Here is a 12,156-nt window from a genome sequence, read left to right on the forward strand (position 1 = left end):
GCGTGCGTGTGTGTGTGTGTGTGTGTGTGTGTGTGTGTGCAGGCATCTCTGTGCCTCTTCCTATGGCTTCTTCCTGACTGTGATTATAGATATTCCTGACCAGCCTTGAAGAAAGGCTCACAGAACACCATAATCCAACAATGATTCCTTCAACGTTATGTTAATCTTAGATGAGAGGCTTTTGCACCAGTGCTGCTAGTATTAATTTCCACCAAATTAAATTTACATTTTTGTTCACCAAAAATAGTCTAATATTGACAGTTTTATATAATTCAACCTCTAGTTTAACTCAGCAGCTCTTAACCACTGTTTCTTCATCTAACCCAACCAATGATGTTCTCAGGCCCGCGGCTCTGTCTTTCTCCTGCATTCCCATCTCGGGTAGTGGCACCATCATCCATCCAACTACCCAAGACAGATAACTGGGAGTTGTCCAACTCTACCTTCTCCTTCATTCTCCACATCTCCCCAATTTCCAAGTCTTGGCTGACTCTTTTTCTCAATACCTTTTGAATCCAACGACTTTTCTCCATCATCACTACTCTCTTGGTTCAAATGAGTGTCATCCTGGGCCCGAACTAAATGCACCAGCCTCCAAACCAGTCTCCCCACATTCATTCCTCCCCTCATTGTTCTAGCTTTTCTGCTGCAGCCAGGGAGATCTTTTCAGAGCCTCGTAATGATTCTCTCCTTAAAGCCCTTCAAGAGCTTCCCATTGACCTTCAGATAAAATCCACATTCTTAGTTTGGCTGCAGTGTCCTGCCTGATTCAGCCCGCTTCTGCAGCCTCATGTTGTACTCTGTCTACTGCACCACGCTGGCCTATTTTAACTCCTTGAACGTGTGGTCTTCTTTCCCGTCTCCTGGTCTTTGCACGTTTTCTTCCATCTTTCTCACTCTTGCTCATCTAGTCAATGTCAGTCAATCTCTCAAACTTTGTTTCCTCAGAGAAGCCTTCCTTGACTACCCAGGGTAAGTTGGGTCCCCTGTCATATGCTTAAATAGCATCTGGATGTCTTCTTCATGACACTCATCATTCTTGTGAACTTAGCTAAAATTCTCCTTACCATCACACCATAAGCTCTTTGAAGGCGGAGACCATTTCTGTCTCATTTCCTGCCGTATCCTCTGTGCTTGGCACAGGGACTGCCACGTGGTGGACTTCCACAAAAATGTAGTAAGTGAAAAAATAACACTCTCATGACCACTTCCAGCTTTTATTCCCATTGCCCTGGTGACAATTCCATCCTTTTTTCTCTCACACTTTAAAGAAAAGGCTAGAATTTAATCTAGGACAGTGATGTTTTTGACAAAACTTATATTGCTTCTAAATATTTTTATAGACATAGGCATAATATCTATAGCATGCATGTACAGTTATTAGTAACCAGTTATTGTGGCAGAACTCGCAGTGGATTCAGTGCTGTGTCGAGGCTGACATTGCAGGTGAGAACAATTGGTCTAATCTATCTAGAACAGCTCAGCCATGAAGCACAGACTCATGACAGCAGGCACGTCAAGTTGGAGGGATGATTTCTTTAGCTAATGGGTCCTTCATTTGGGGAAATGGAATTGAATGGAGGACTAGGCATGTCAGCCATATTTTGTGCCCTGAACACACTGCTTTTCGTGTTAAGGTGGGAGTGGGAGGATGAGCTGGAAGAGATAAAGCACGAAAGAAAGCAACTCTGCTAACTTGTAGTTGGGGAGAAATGACTGCTTTCAAGGAAACATCTAGATAAGAAAGTAACTGTTTTAGTTAGCATCCAGTAGGAAACAGGTGTCACAGTCAAAAGGATTTAACTAAAGAAAGTATACTGGACTATTTTCAGAGGTGTGGACAGTGTTAAGGAGACCAGCAAGTGATGGTGAACTATGCAGAGTCTGGTCACAGTGGAAAACGGTTGTAACTCCTTGGCCTGAGGGGAAAAAGTGAAGCAATGATGTTGCCCGAACCCTGAGAGAGTGGAGCCACTCGACAGGGACCATCGTCAGGGGGAGGGAGGTCACGCAGCTGCGTCCTCTCTTGCTGAAGCTTCCTATTTCCAGACCTAGTAAGGGGTCAGCGACTGAGGGAGCCCACGTGATAGAGGTCAGCTTTCCGGGATACTGAGTAGAGCAGAGAAAGGCAGAGAATGGATCTGGGGTCAAACAGAGAACCAGCATAGGTAGTATATAACTAGTGTTGGTTTTTATGACAATATAAATGCATTCCATTAGCACTTATTGTGCTAACTAAATAAATTAGGAGTCACCGTATCTTCTAGTTCCTGGCATTCTTATCCACTTACTGAGTAGAAGATCTTTTTGATTCTATATGTATTCCATACATACTGTTGGGTTGAATGCCAGTAGTTTTTGTTGTTTTCTTTTCTTTTTAAATTAGTTTTTTGGCACTACTAGCTAACATTTATTAATGCTATCTTAGTGCCAGGCGCTATCCTTTACATATATTAACTCATTTAATTCTCATAACAGCTTTATGAGCTAGGTATAATATTGCCTAATTAGGAGGCAATGCAGAACTCTACCTTATTCTTTATCTTTATTCTTTGTGCTGCTGGTGACCTTCTGCTGCTACTATGGAGGCCGCTGCTGCCTGGCCCTCCCTGGGATAAGGCACTGGCCAAGGAGTGTTTCTCACTGTACTCTACCACAAGAAGCCCTGCTGGGCAATTTGTACACAGAGTAAGCTTCTGCCATCTATTCCTAGGGGGGGATAACTACAGGGCAGTCTCTCTGTGTCATGCGTATAACATCAACAGCAAATGAGACATTTTGGCTGACTTCCTATGTAAATGCACACAAGGCCACAGCAGTGAGCTCTTTCTGTGCACAGAGGCTTAAGTTTATGTGTAGGGAGAGTTTATCTAGCTAATGATCTAGTCATCACTTATCACCTTGGGCTCCTCGTGTTTTTTCTCCTTAACCCATTCTTCCTGGTCTCCAGCAACAAGAGCAACAGGAGCCAGTGGATGACGAAGACAACCCTTCTTGTCAGGGTACACGAGACCAATAGCACAGTGTCCTGGAGCGGGGAGGACCATGAAGCTGTGGGTCAGGGCATCTCCTGGTATTTCGTGCCATTTTTTTTGTGATTTTGACCATTTTTCTGGGACAACAGTTCAGCTTGCCTCAGAGCCACTGATCTTGCCATTGGCTTTTATTGTATAAATGGGAGACACTGAAACCAAGCAAGTCAAGGCCCCACACAAATGGTATTAGAACCAGGCCTTTCAACTCCTAGTTCAGAGGTTTCCACAAGCCTGCCTTTCCATATAGGAAACCATGGAGTGGTGGTTAAGGTGCTAAACTTGCTACCAATGTCTTTATAGTCCTGGGATGTTAGACACTTGTTCAAGGTTATGCAATGAAATTTTGGATCTCTACATTACTTCACATCAAAAAAAAAAAGTTTTGAACTCTCTCTTTCTAAGTCCTGTGTGCTGCAGAAAGGTGAGGAGGTATATTTGGGATCAGAGTCCTCTTGTTTGGAACTTGGATGGCAGTGGTGGAAAGTTCTATCAGGAACCCCAAGGATCTTTGGAAATCTGTGAGTCTCTGCATCACGCCTGGGCATCCTTTCGCAGAGGACAAGACACAGCCTGTCCATTTGAAGAAGAAAATATGCTCTTTGCGATACTTGTTTCCTAACTGGCAACGTATGACAGTGGTATTAAAGAGTATGAAAGTGGTCTGAAAAGATATCTTGATAGTTTCAGCTTCTTAGAGTGATTCCCTTTAGAATGAATGGCAAAGAATGTCCTACGTAGTTTTGAAGGGTAATGCTAATTAGTAAAAAAGAGTGTGAGAGCAGCTTGCCCATGCTAAGTATCCATGGGAAAGAGAAGTGTTTAAGGGAGGGAGTTATATGGGGGAATAATTATCTGGTATTGGATTAGCCTTGTCCTTAACAGCTCACCTCTCCCACTGCCTGCCTGTCGGCAATTGCCACGACCATTAGCCCTTTGGACAGAGTAGATAGTGACAGGGACAAGGCGTGTGGCCATTTGTGAGCAGCTCATCTGAGGACTGTGCACAGCCCACTTAGCCCTGGCCTGTGCTATTTGCTGTTTGCACTTGCAAACTTGCAAATTGTCACTCGCTCAGGGTAAGTAGTAAAGGACAGTGATTTAACTTAATTTGCCACCTACTGTACTCTCTAATGAGACGGGGAAGGAAGAAGGGAGCAGATAGTCAAGCATCTACTATGTACCAATTACGAAGCTCACATTTGCTCTGTTATCTCATTACCTCTCCGTGAAGATAATGCTATTAGCTCCACTTTACAGAAAGAAAAAAAATGGCGTTTAGAGAGGGTTATATAGCTGGTAGGTGGCAAAACCAAGATTTGAATTCGTCTACTTGATTCCAAAGTTCTAATTTCCTTTTACTCTGCTGTGCCATCTGCCTCGACAGAACAGCTGGTGGCTTGTTTTCTAGCTATATGTGCAAAGTCAATATAAATTGTAGCTTGATATAAAGAATGTGTGTGTGTGTGTGTGTGTGTGTGTGTGTATGTTTAAAAAAAGTAAAGACAATGTATCCCAACAATCTATAGAAGAAATAGGATCCGGACTCGGAAATTATTATCCTCACTGGCTGTGGCCACTGTTCATTGCCTTCATTGTACAACCTACAGCAGATGACTGTCGGCTTGTGTGCCCCGATGTACTCATCCATAAAATGGGGATTAGACTGAACTGGCTTCATGGAACATGGCACAGATGCAGTCATTAATAATAGAAAAGCACTTTGAAAAGAGAAAGTGTTTGCTGGTGCTGTTCTTTGCTGGTCTAAAACAAATTGGTTTTGAAATCTCTCTTAATATTTAGACTTAAGATGTATAAATTAGATGAGAAGTTGACATATTTCTCACTGTTTCTGCTAATGTGCGTTCTTATGAAAGAGGCTCAGAGCAAACATTTTGACAACTTAGTATTACCAACTTGTATTAATGAGATCTTTTATTCAACTAAATTAAAGATGTTAAAAAGTTATATGAATTTTTCACGTGAAGATCTGTCATGTTGGAGGGCACAAACAGTTAAAACTGGCATCAGAATATTATTTCAATTAGAAGGAAGTAAAACGAATAGAACAGGCTCAGGTTTGGTACTAGTATTCTGTTAAGCATCCTGTTTTCCAAAAAAGACCATCCTCTAGTCAAGTCCATGGGCACAGTTCTGTCTCCTGTGACAGCTATTGCATATTTGGTCTCCTTCACACCCCTGAAACATTGAAGCTATACTAAATTAACTATTCTGTGCAACTGAACCTTAATTTTACAGAAAATCCCAGAGACTCTGGACCCAAATAAAAGCTATACCTTGGAGTATAAATTGCATTTTAGAAGAATTCGTAATGCTTTTTAAAGAGAGCTTTTTTTAATGAAAAACCTTTGTGCACCTCGTTTTTCTAGTTGCCTGGGTCTATGTGTCCTTAAAGTAGACCAGCTTGTTCTCTAGCAGTTGGTTTGTTTACTGCAAAGAAATAGAATTGCTTCAATTCTTTCCCCCAAATAGGGCTGCCTTTTTGTTCTGCTGTAGTTTTCTTGAGGTAAGATGGTTTCCCTGGAGTGATCTCTCTCTTAGTATGATTAGATTTAGCCTCTGGCAAAGTTTGATTTGTGAGAAGAATGGCTCAAGGCTTGGTTAAATATGTAAAAATGCCTCACCTGGTTTCAGGAACCACACTTTTCCAGCTGAGATGAGATTCTTGGGTTTGGTTATATTCACTTGCTGACCAGTTTCCTCAAACATTTGCTATTCACTCTGCAAAAAGGAGTCTAATGTGGAAGATTGTTAAGATAAAACTTGGAAGGCCTCTTCATGCCGTATTCCTCACCTCTCTAAATACTGCCATTTAGGGTTTCAGTGTTAAAACACGGAAGAAATTGTCCCAAAATCTTCCATTTTTTGCTCTTGATGAATCAAGTGGACTTTTCATCAAATCAGGAAGTTAAGTATCCATGGTTGGAAACATTCTTCTTTATATACATACATACGTACATATATACATACATATATATACACACACACACATACACATGCACTACACACACACATACACACACACATACATATATATATATATATATATATATATATATATATATATGAACGAATGTATATATGGAGAGAACACTTCCCAATTCATTATATATCACTCTATATTTATATGTAGTATAATGTACATATACTTATATACTATATATATTTTATGTATACATATAATATATATTTATAGAGAGAAATTTCTATTTCTAGGCACTCTATATGTTATTAAACATTTTCCTTGTATAAAAGGTCTATATGATCTACACCCATAGAAGGTGGATTTACACCTACCTTAAAAGAGCTATAAATGTCTAAAAAGGCAATTTTTTCATAATCAGTTTATTGATTTCCCAGCTTTAATTACTACAGTGTAAAAACTTACTCAATGAAGTAGTGCATTCTCCTTTGTAGTTTAGGTTGACATCTGCTGTCATCCTTCTGGGATTCATTTATAAAAGTAACATGTTCATGCTCGGAGGTCATGGAATGAAATCCTTTCTTTGGGGAGCTCTTTGAAATTTAACCTAGTAAGCTGTGTTCTCATGCTATTATCTCCTGGAACTCAACAAGAATATTTTAGAAGGTCTTGGAAAATACTTCCTAAAATGACATATTTGCACACTTTGTTACATAATGATAGCTTAGTAAATAAATTAAACTAACAAAAACCTTCTCTGGGATTTGAGCAAATCATAAAAAAACCTTTAAAAATGCGTCCATCCTTCAAAATCACAGTTGCACTTCTGTGAACTCATCCTAAGGAGGAAAATAATCGTGAATGTGCCCTACCTCTGACCTTTATCACAGTGAGATTGTACTAGTGAATATTGAAAATATCCAAATGCCTATTACTAAGGCATGAGCTAAATAAATCATGGTGCATCTGTACACTGGAACCATGACAGAAGAACGCAAAAATAAAAAATAGCAAGCACTTATATAATGCTAAGAAGATGCCAGGTGCTGTTCTATGTAGTTTATTTATATAAACTCAAATAATTCTCTTAACCATCCCTATGAGGTAGGTGATATTATTACAATCCCCATTTTACATGTGAAGAACTGAGGCCCAGAGAATTTAAAACCTTGCCACAGGTCACAGAGCTAGTAAATTAGGAAAACCTGGATTTGGACACAAGCAGTGCGGTTTAAGAGCTCATATCTTAACCAGTAATTTATGCTGCTTTACATAAGTAAAGTAGATGACAAAGTATCTGCGTGGCATGATTCTACATTTGTAAATGTGTCTACATATACACACACATGTGTTTATATATACATATACAGACATATATATATATATGTATATATACATGGGTATAATAAAATAAATTTTAAAATATATATAAAACTGTTAATTATCCCTGGGCAATGGATTTTTTTTAAATGCTGTTTTTGATAATATGAATTTTCTAAATGTTCTATAATGAGCATGTTTTGGGCCATTTAACAAACCTTAACAACTTGTAAAAAATTGGAGTCATGCTAAGTATGTTCTTTAAACTTGAAATTAATAACAGAAATATGTAAAAAAAATCCCTAAGTATTTGGAATTAAACAACACACTTCTAAATGATCAATGGGTCAAAGAGCAAGTCACAAAGAAAATTAGAAATATTTTGAATTGAATGAAGATAAAACACAACATATCAGAATTTGTAGGGTGCATCTACAATATAATCATGTTTAGAGGGCAATTTATATCATTAAATACTTGAACTAGAAAATAATAAATGTCTTAAATCAATTATCCAAATTTCCACCTTAAGAAACTTAAAAACAAGAGAGCAAATTAAACCTAAAGCAAGCATTAAAATCATTGCGGCGTTATTCACAATAGCTAAGACTTGGAAACAACCAAAATGCCCATCGGTAGATGAAACCAAAATGCCCATTGGATTAAGAAACTTTGGTACATTTACACAATGGAGTATTACGCAGCTATAAAGAAGAAGGAAATAGTATCTTTTGCAACAATATGGATGGAACTAGAGAACATTATGCTAAGTGAAATAAGTCAGTCAGAGAAAGACAAATATCATATGATCTCACTTATACGTGGATTCTAAGGAACTGAATGGATGGGAGAAGTGGATGGAGATAGTCTCAGAGTCACAGAGGAAGAACTGAGGGTTGTTAGTTGGGAGGGGGTGGGGATGAAGGTGAAGGGGAAGGGATGAGACAATACAATATGGTAATTACAATATGGCCTCAGGAATAGGAAAAGACAGTCTGAGGAATATAATGAGTAATGTTGTAAATATTTCTTAGGGGGCCAGATGGACTCATGTCCTGTTGGGGAGACCATGTCATAGTCGGTGTAGAGGCCTGACCACCGCACTGTATTTCTGAAACTGATGTTGAATAAAATTGTATGTCAACTATAAAAAAAATGTAATACTAAAAATAAGAAATGAACTTGAAAACAGCAAAACAGTAGAGGAAATCAATAAAATCCAAAATTGGTTCTCTGGAAAGATCAGTAAAACTGATAAACCTATAGCCAGACTACCCAAGAAAATAGAAAGACACAAATTATCAATATTAGAAATGGAAAAGAAGACATTGCTATAGACCCATGAAACATTAAACAAATAATAAAGAAATAATACAAACAGGTTTATGCCCCTAAACTTGATTAGATGAAATGAACAAATTCCTGGAAGGACATAAACTCAGCTCACAGAGGAAGAAATAGGAAATGTGGATTGCCTTATGTACATTAAAGAAATTGAATTTATAGTTAAAAACCTTCTACTCGTAGGCTTCACCGGTGAATTCTACCAATCATCTAAGGGATAAATAATACTAATTCTACACAATCTGTCCCAGAAAATAGAAGAGAAAGGGGCACTTCCCAATACTTTCCATAAAGCCAGTATTTTCCTGACACCAAAATCAGAGACATTAAAAGAAAGGAAAACTATAAACCAATATCATTAGTCATTAGGGAAATGCAAATTAAAAAAACAGTGGGGTACCACTATATACCTATTAGAATGGCAAAAAACAACAACAATAAAAAACAAAAAAACAAAAACAAAAAACCCCAAACCTGACAATACCAAGTGCTGAAGAAGACGTATAATAACTAGAATTCTCATGCTGTTTATGGGAATACTAATGATGCAGTCACTTTTGAAAATAGTTTCTTAGCTATCCCACTTCTAAATTTACCCAAGAGAAATGAAAACTTATCTTCACTCAAACACTTGTATGAGTATGTGAATGTTTATAGCAGCTTTATTCATAATTGCAAAAAACTGGAAACATCCCAGTGTGTACTTTAACTGGTAAATGGAAAACCAGACTAGTATATCAAACGGCGGAATACTACTTAGCAATAAAAATAAATAAACTACTAACTCATGCAACAACATGGATGAGTTTTAAATGCATTATGCTAAGTGAACTAAGCCAGATTCAAAAGGCTAAATACTATGTGACAGAAAGCAAATCCGTGGTTTCCAAGAACTAAGGGTCAGAGGAGGGATTTCCTACAAATGGGCACAAGAAAATTTCAGTGTCATGGAATTGTTCTATATTCTTATGGCAGAATGGTATTGGTTTTTCTACTTTCATCTTGTAACCAGGAAATTTACTGAATTCTCATTAATTTTAATTATTTGTAGGTTCTTTGGGATATTCTATGGCAATCACAAATAAGGACATGTTTCTTCCTTTCCAATTCTTATTCTTCTCACTTATTTTTTTATCTTATTTCAAGTATAGAACAAACAACATAATGTTAAAGAGTAAAAGTAATAGACACTATCCTTCATTTCTGACTATAATGGGAATGTTTCTAAAGTTTCACCATTAGGCTTATAACTGTTGTTAGTTTTTGATACATACCCTTATGGAGTTAAGGAAGTTCCTTTTGGTCCTTGTTAATTAAGAATTTAAAAAATTATTACAAATGAGAAATTAATTTTAATAAATAATTTTTCCATGTCTACTGAGATCATTGTTATTACATATATTATGTGAAGTATATATTAAATTCTTAAAGTCAATTGTCTAGATTTTATTTAAAGCTTTTGCATACATGTTTAAAAGTGGTATTGGGAAAGATAACAAGAAAAGAAACAAAACAAATAACTACAAGAAATCATCAAATAACAAAGGAATATAGCAAGAAAGAAGGAGAACAAAACAACTGCAAAACAGATACAGTCTTTTGTATATTTCCTAACAGAGCCCCAGTAGATGTCTTTAACATGGCAGGCACTATAGATCAATATTAGTTTGATAAGGCAGTAAACAAAGGTAATCTTAAAAATGTAGTGTCATGTGAGTAAAAACTATCATTATGCCTCAAGATAAACATAAATGGCCAGTAGATCATATAAATGACTGCAATTAATATTACTTTCACATTGCCAACATAAGCTCCTGTTTTTCTGTTGATTAGTCATGCTCTTGTATTATAATTAGCACCCGTGTTCTTAATTTTCCCAACAGCATGCCCATCATTACATGTGCCCTGATTCCAGTTCTGGATCTGACTTCATAACATCTATAAAATCATTTACTGCCCCTGAACTCCCACCCTTGGCTGTGGACTGCAGTTCCCTTTGACCTTCAATGTATAAAAGGAAGTTAGGTATCAGTCCATCATAGCTAGAGTACACGGTCTGCTAATTTTAACATTTAGGCTTTCTGCCTTCAGTTTGGTGTATTACTCAAGAGCTGGTGTGGCAAAAATGAAGTATGAGTATTCATCTTTTCATTTCCTCCCTTCCTTCCTTCCTTCCTTCCTTCCTTCCTTCCTTCCTTCCATTTTTTTTCATCCAACATTTACCGATTGCTTATTACAAGCCCGACACTCTGCTGTGCCCTCATTTACATAAATAAATAAGACGTCATTGCTCTTCTGTGGGTCAGAGTCTAGAGGACAAGGAAGACATGAAAATAAATAAAAAAACCCAAATGTGCTAAGTTGTCTCCACTTTCTCATCGCCTCTTCTGTCCTCAATCTCTCCCAGTTAGATTTTTGTCCCTATATCACTTTAGATAATGATCTTTTTGTTTAATATCTGTCTGTCCCCACCAGAATATTAATTACATGAGAGCATGGACCTTATCTTTCTTATTTGCTGCTGTGTGCCTAGCATCTAGCACACAGTAGGTGCTCAATACTTATTGCCCAATGAATAACTTACAGTGAGGATTTGTGCAGATTGTTTGGGCTGTTGATGGGAACGATCAACTAACTAATTCCAAAAGATGCTGGCTTGGCCAGGTGTAACATTTCACTTTAGGCTTAAAAGCTGAGCTAGAGAAGGAGTTTAGAATCAAAGAGAAGGAGTGCTAAAGGATATTCTAGAAAGTGGGAGTGGAGTATACAAAGTTGTAGAGGTGAGAGAGAGTGTGAACTATCAGTATGGGCAGGGATGAAGTGGTTAGAATGCTAAGAAATTTGAGCTATGTCTTTAAAGCATTGAAAGGTCTTAAGCAAAGGAATCATATACTACCCAACTTTTATTTTCAAAAGCTGCCTCTGGGTATGGTATGGAAAATGTCTTGTGGGGTATGGGTGGGGAAGTGGTGAGACCAGGCACAGAGAGTGTTTTGTTGTTGTTTTAATAATTGCCTCATTCCTAAAAGTATTTGAGCAGAGAGAAGGCTTAGCACTCCATCAGGAGACACTTGTAGTCGTCCAGGTAAGTAATGGCATGGGCCTCAAGTAAGCTAGTGGCACTGGGCTAAGGAGTGGTGGGATAGACTCCAGAAAAAATTAGGAAGTAGAATTAGCTACGTAGGGGGAGTGGATAGGGGATGACAGAGGGAGAGAGAGAGAGAGGGTGGGAAAGAGAGAGAGAAGAGAGAGAGAGAAAGACTTGTCAATCATGGTGTGGAGATTTCTAATTTGATTGGAAAATGATGCTATTAACTGAGGTCTAGAATTTAGGAAAGGAGGGGAAATTAGAATGAGAGAAAATTAGTTCATTTTAAAAAATGCTGAATTTGAAACACAACATATTCAGATGGAGAAAGAGGAGACATAGAAAACCAACAGTTTTCTTAATGCTGTATTTTCATTTAATATCTTTATAAAGATATTCTGTATTGCAATTGACTAACAAATAGTATG

The sequence above is a fragment of the Hipposideros armiger genome, unplaced genomic scaffold (assembly GCF_001890085.2).
Source record: "Hipposideros armiger isolate ML-2016 unplaced genomic scaffold, ASM189008v1 scaffold_5, whole genome shotgun sequence".
NCBI classification, from domain to species: Eukaryota; Metazoa; Chordata; class Mammalia; order Chiroptera; family Hipposideridae; genus Hipposideros; species Hipposideros armiger.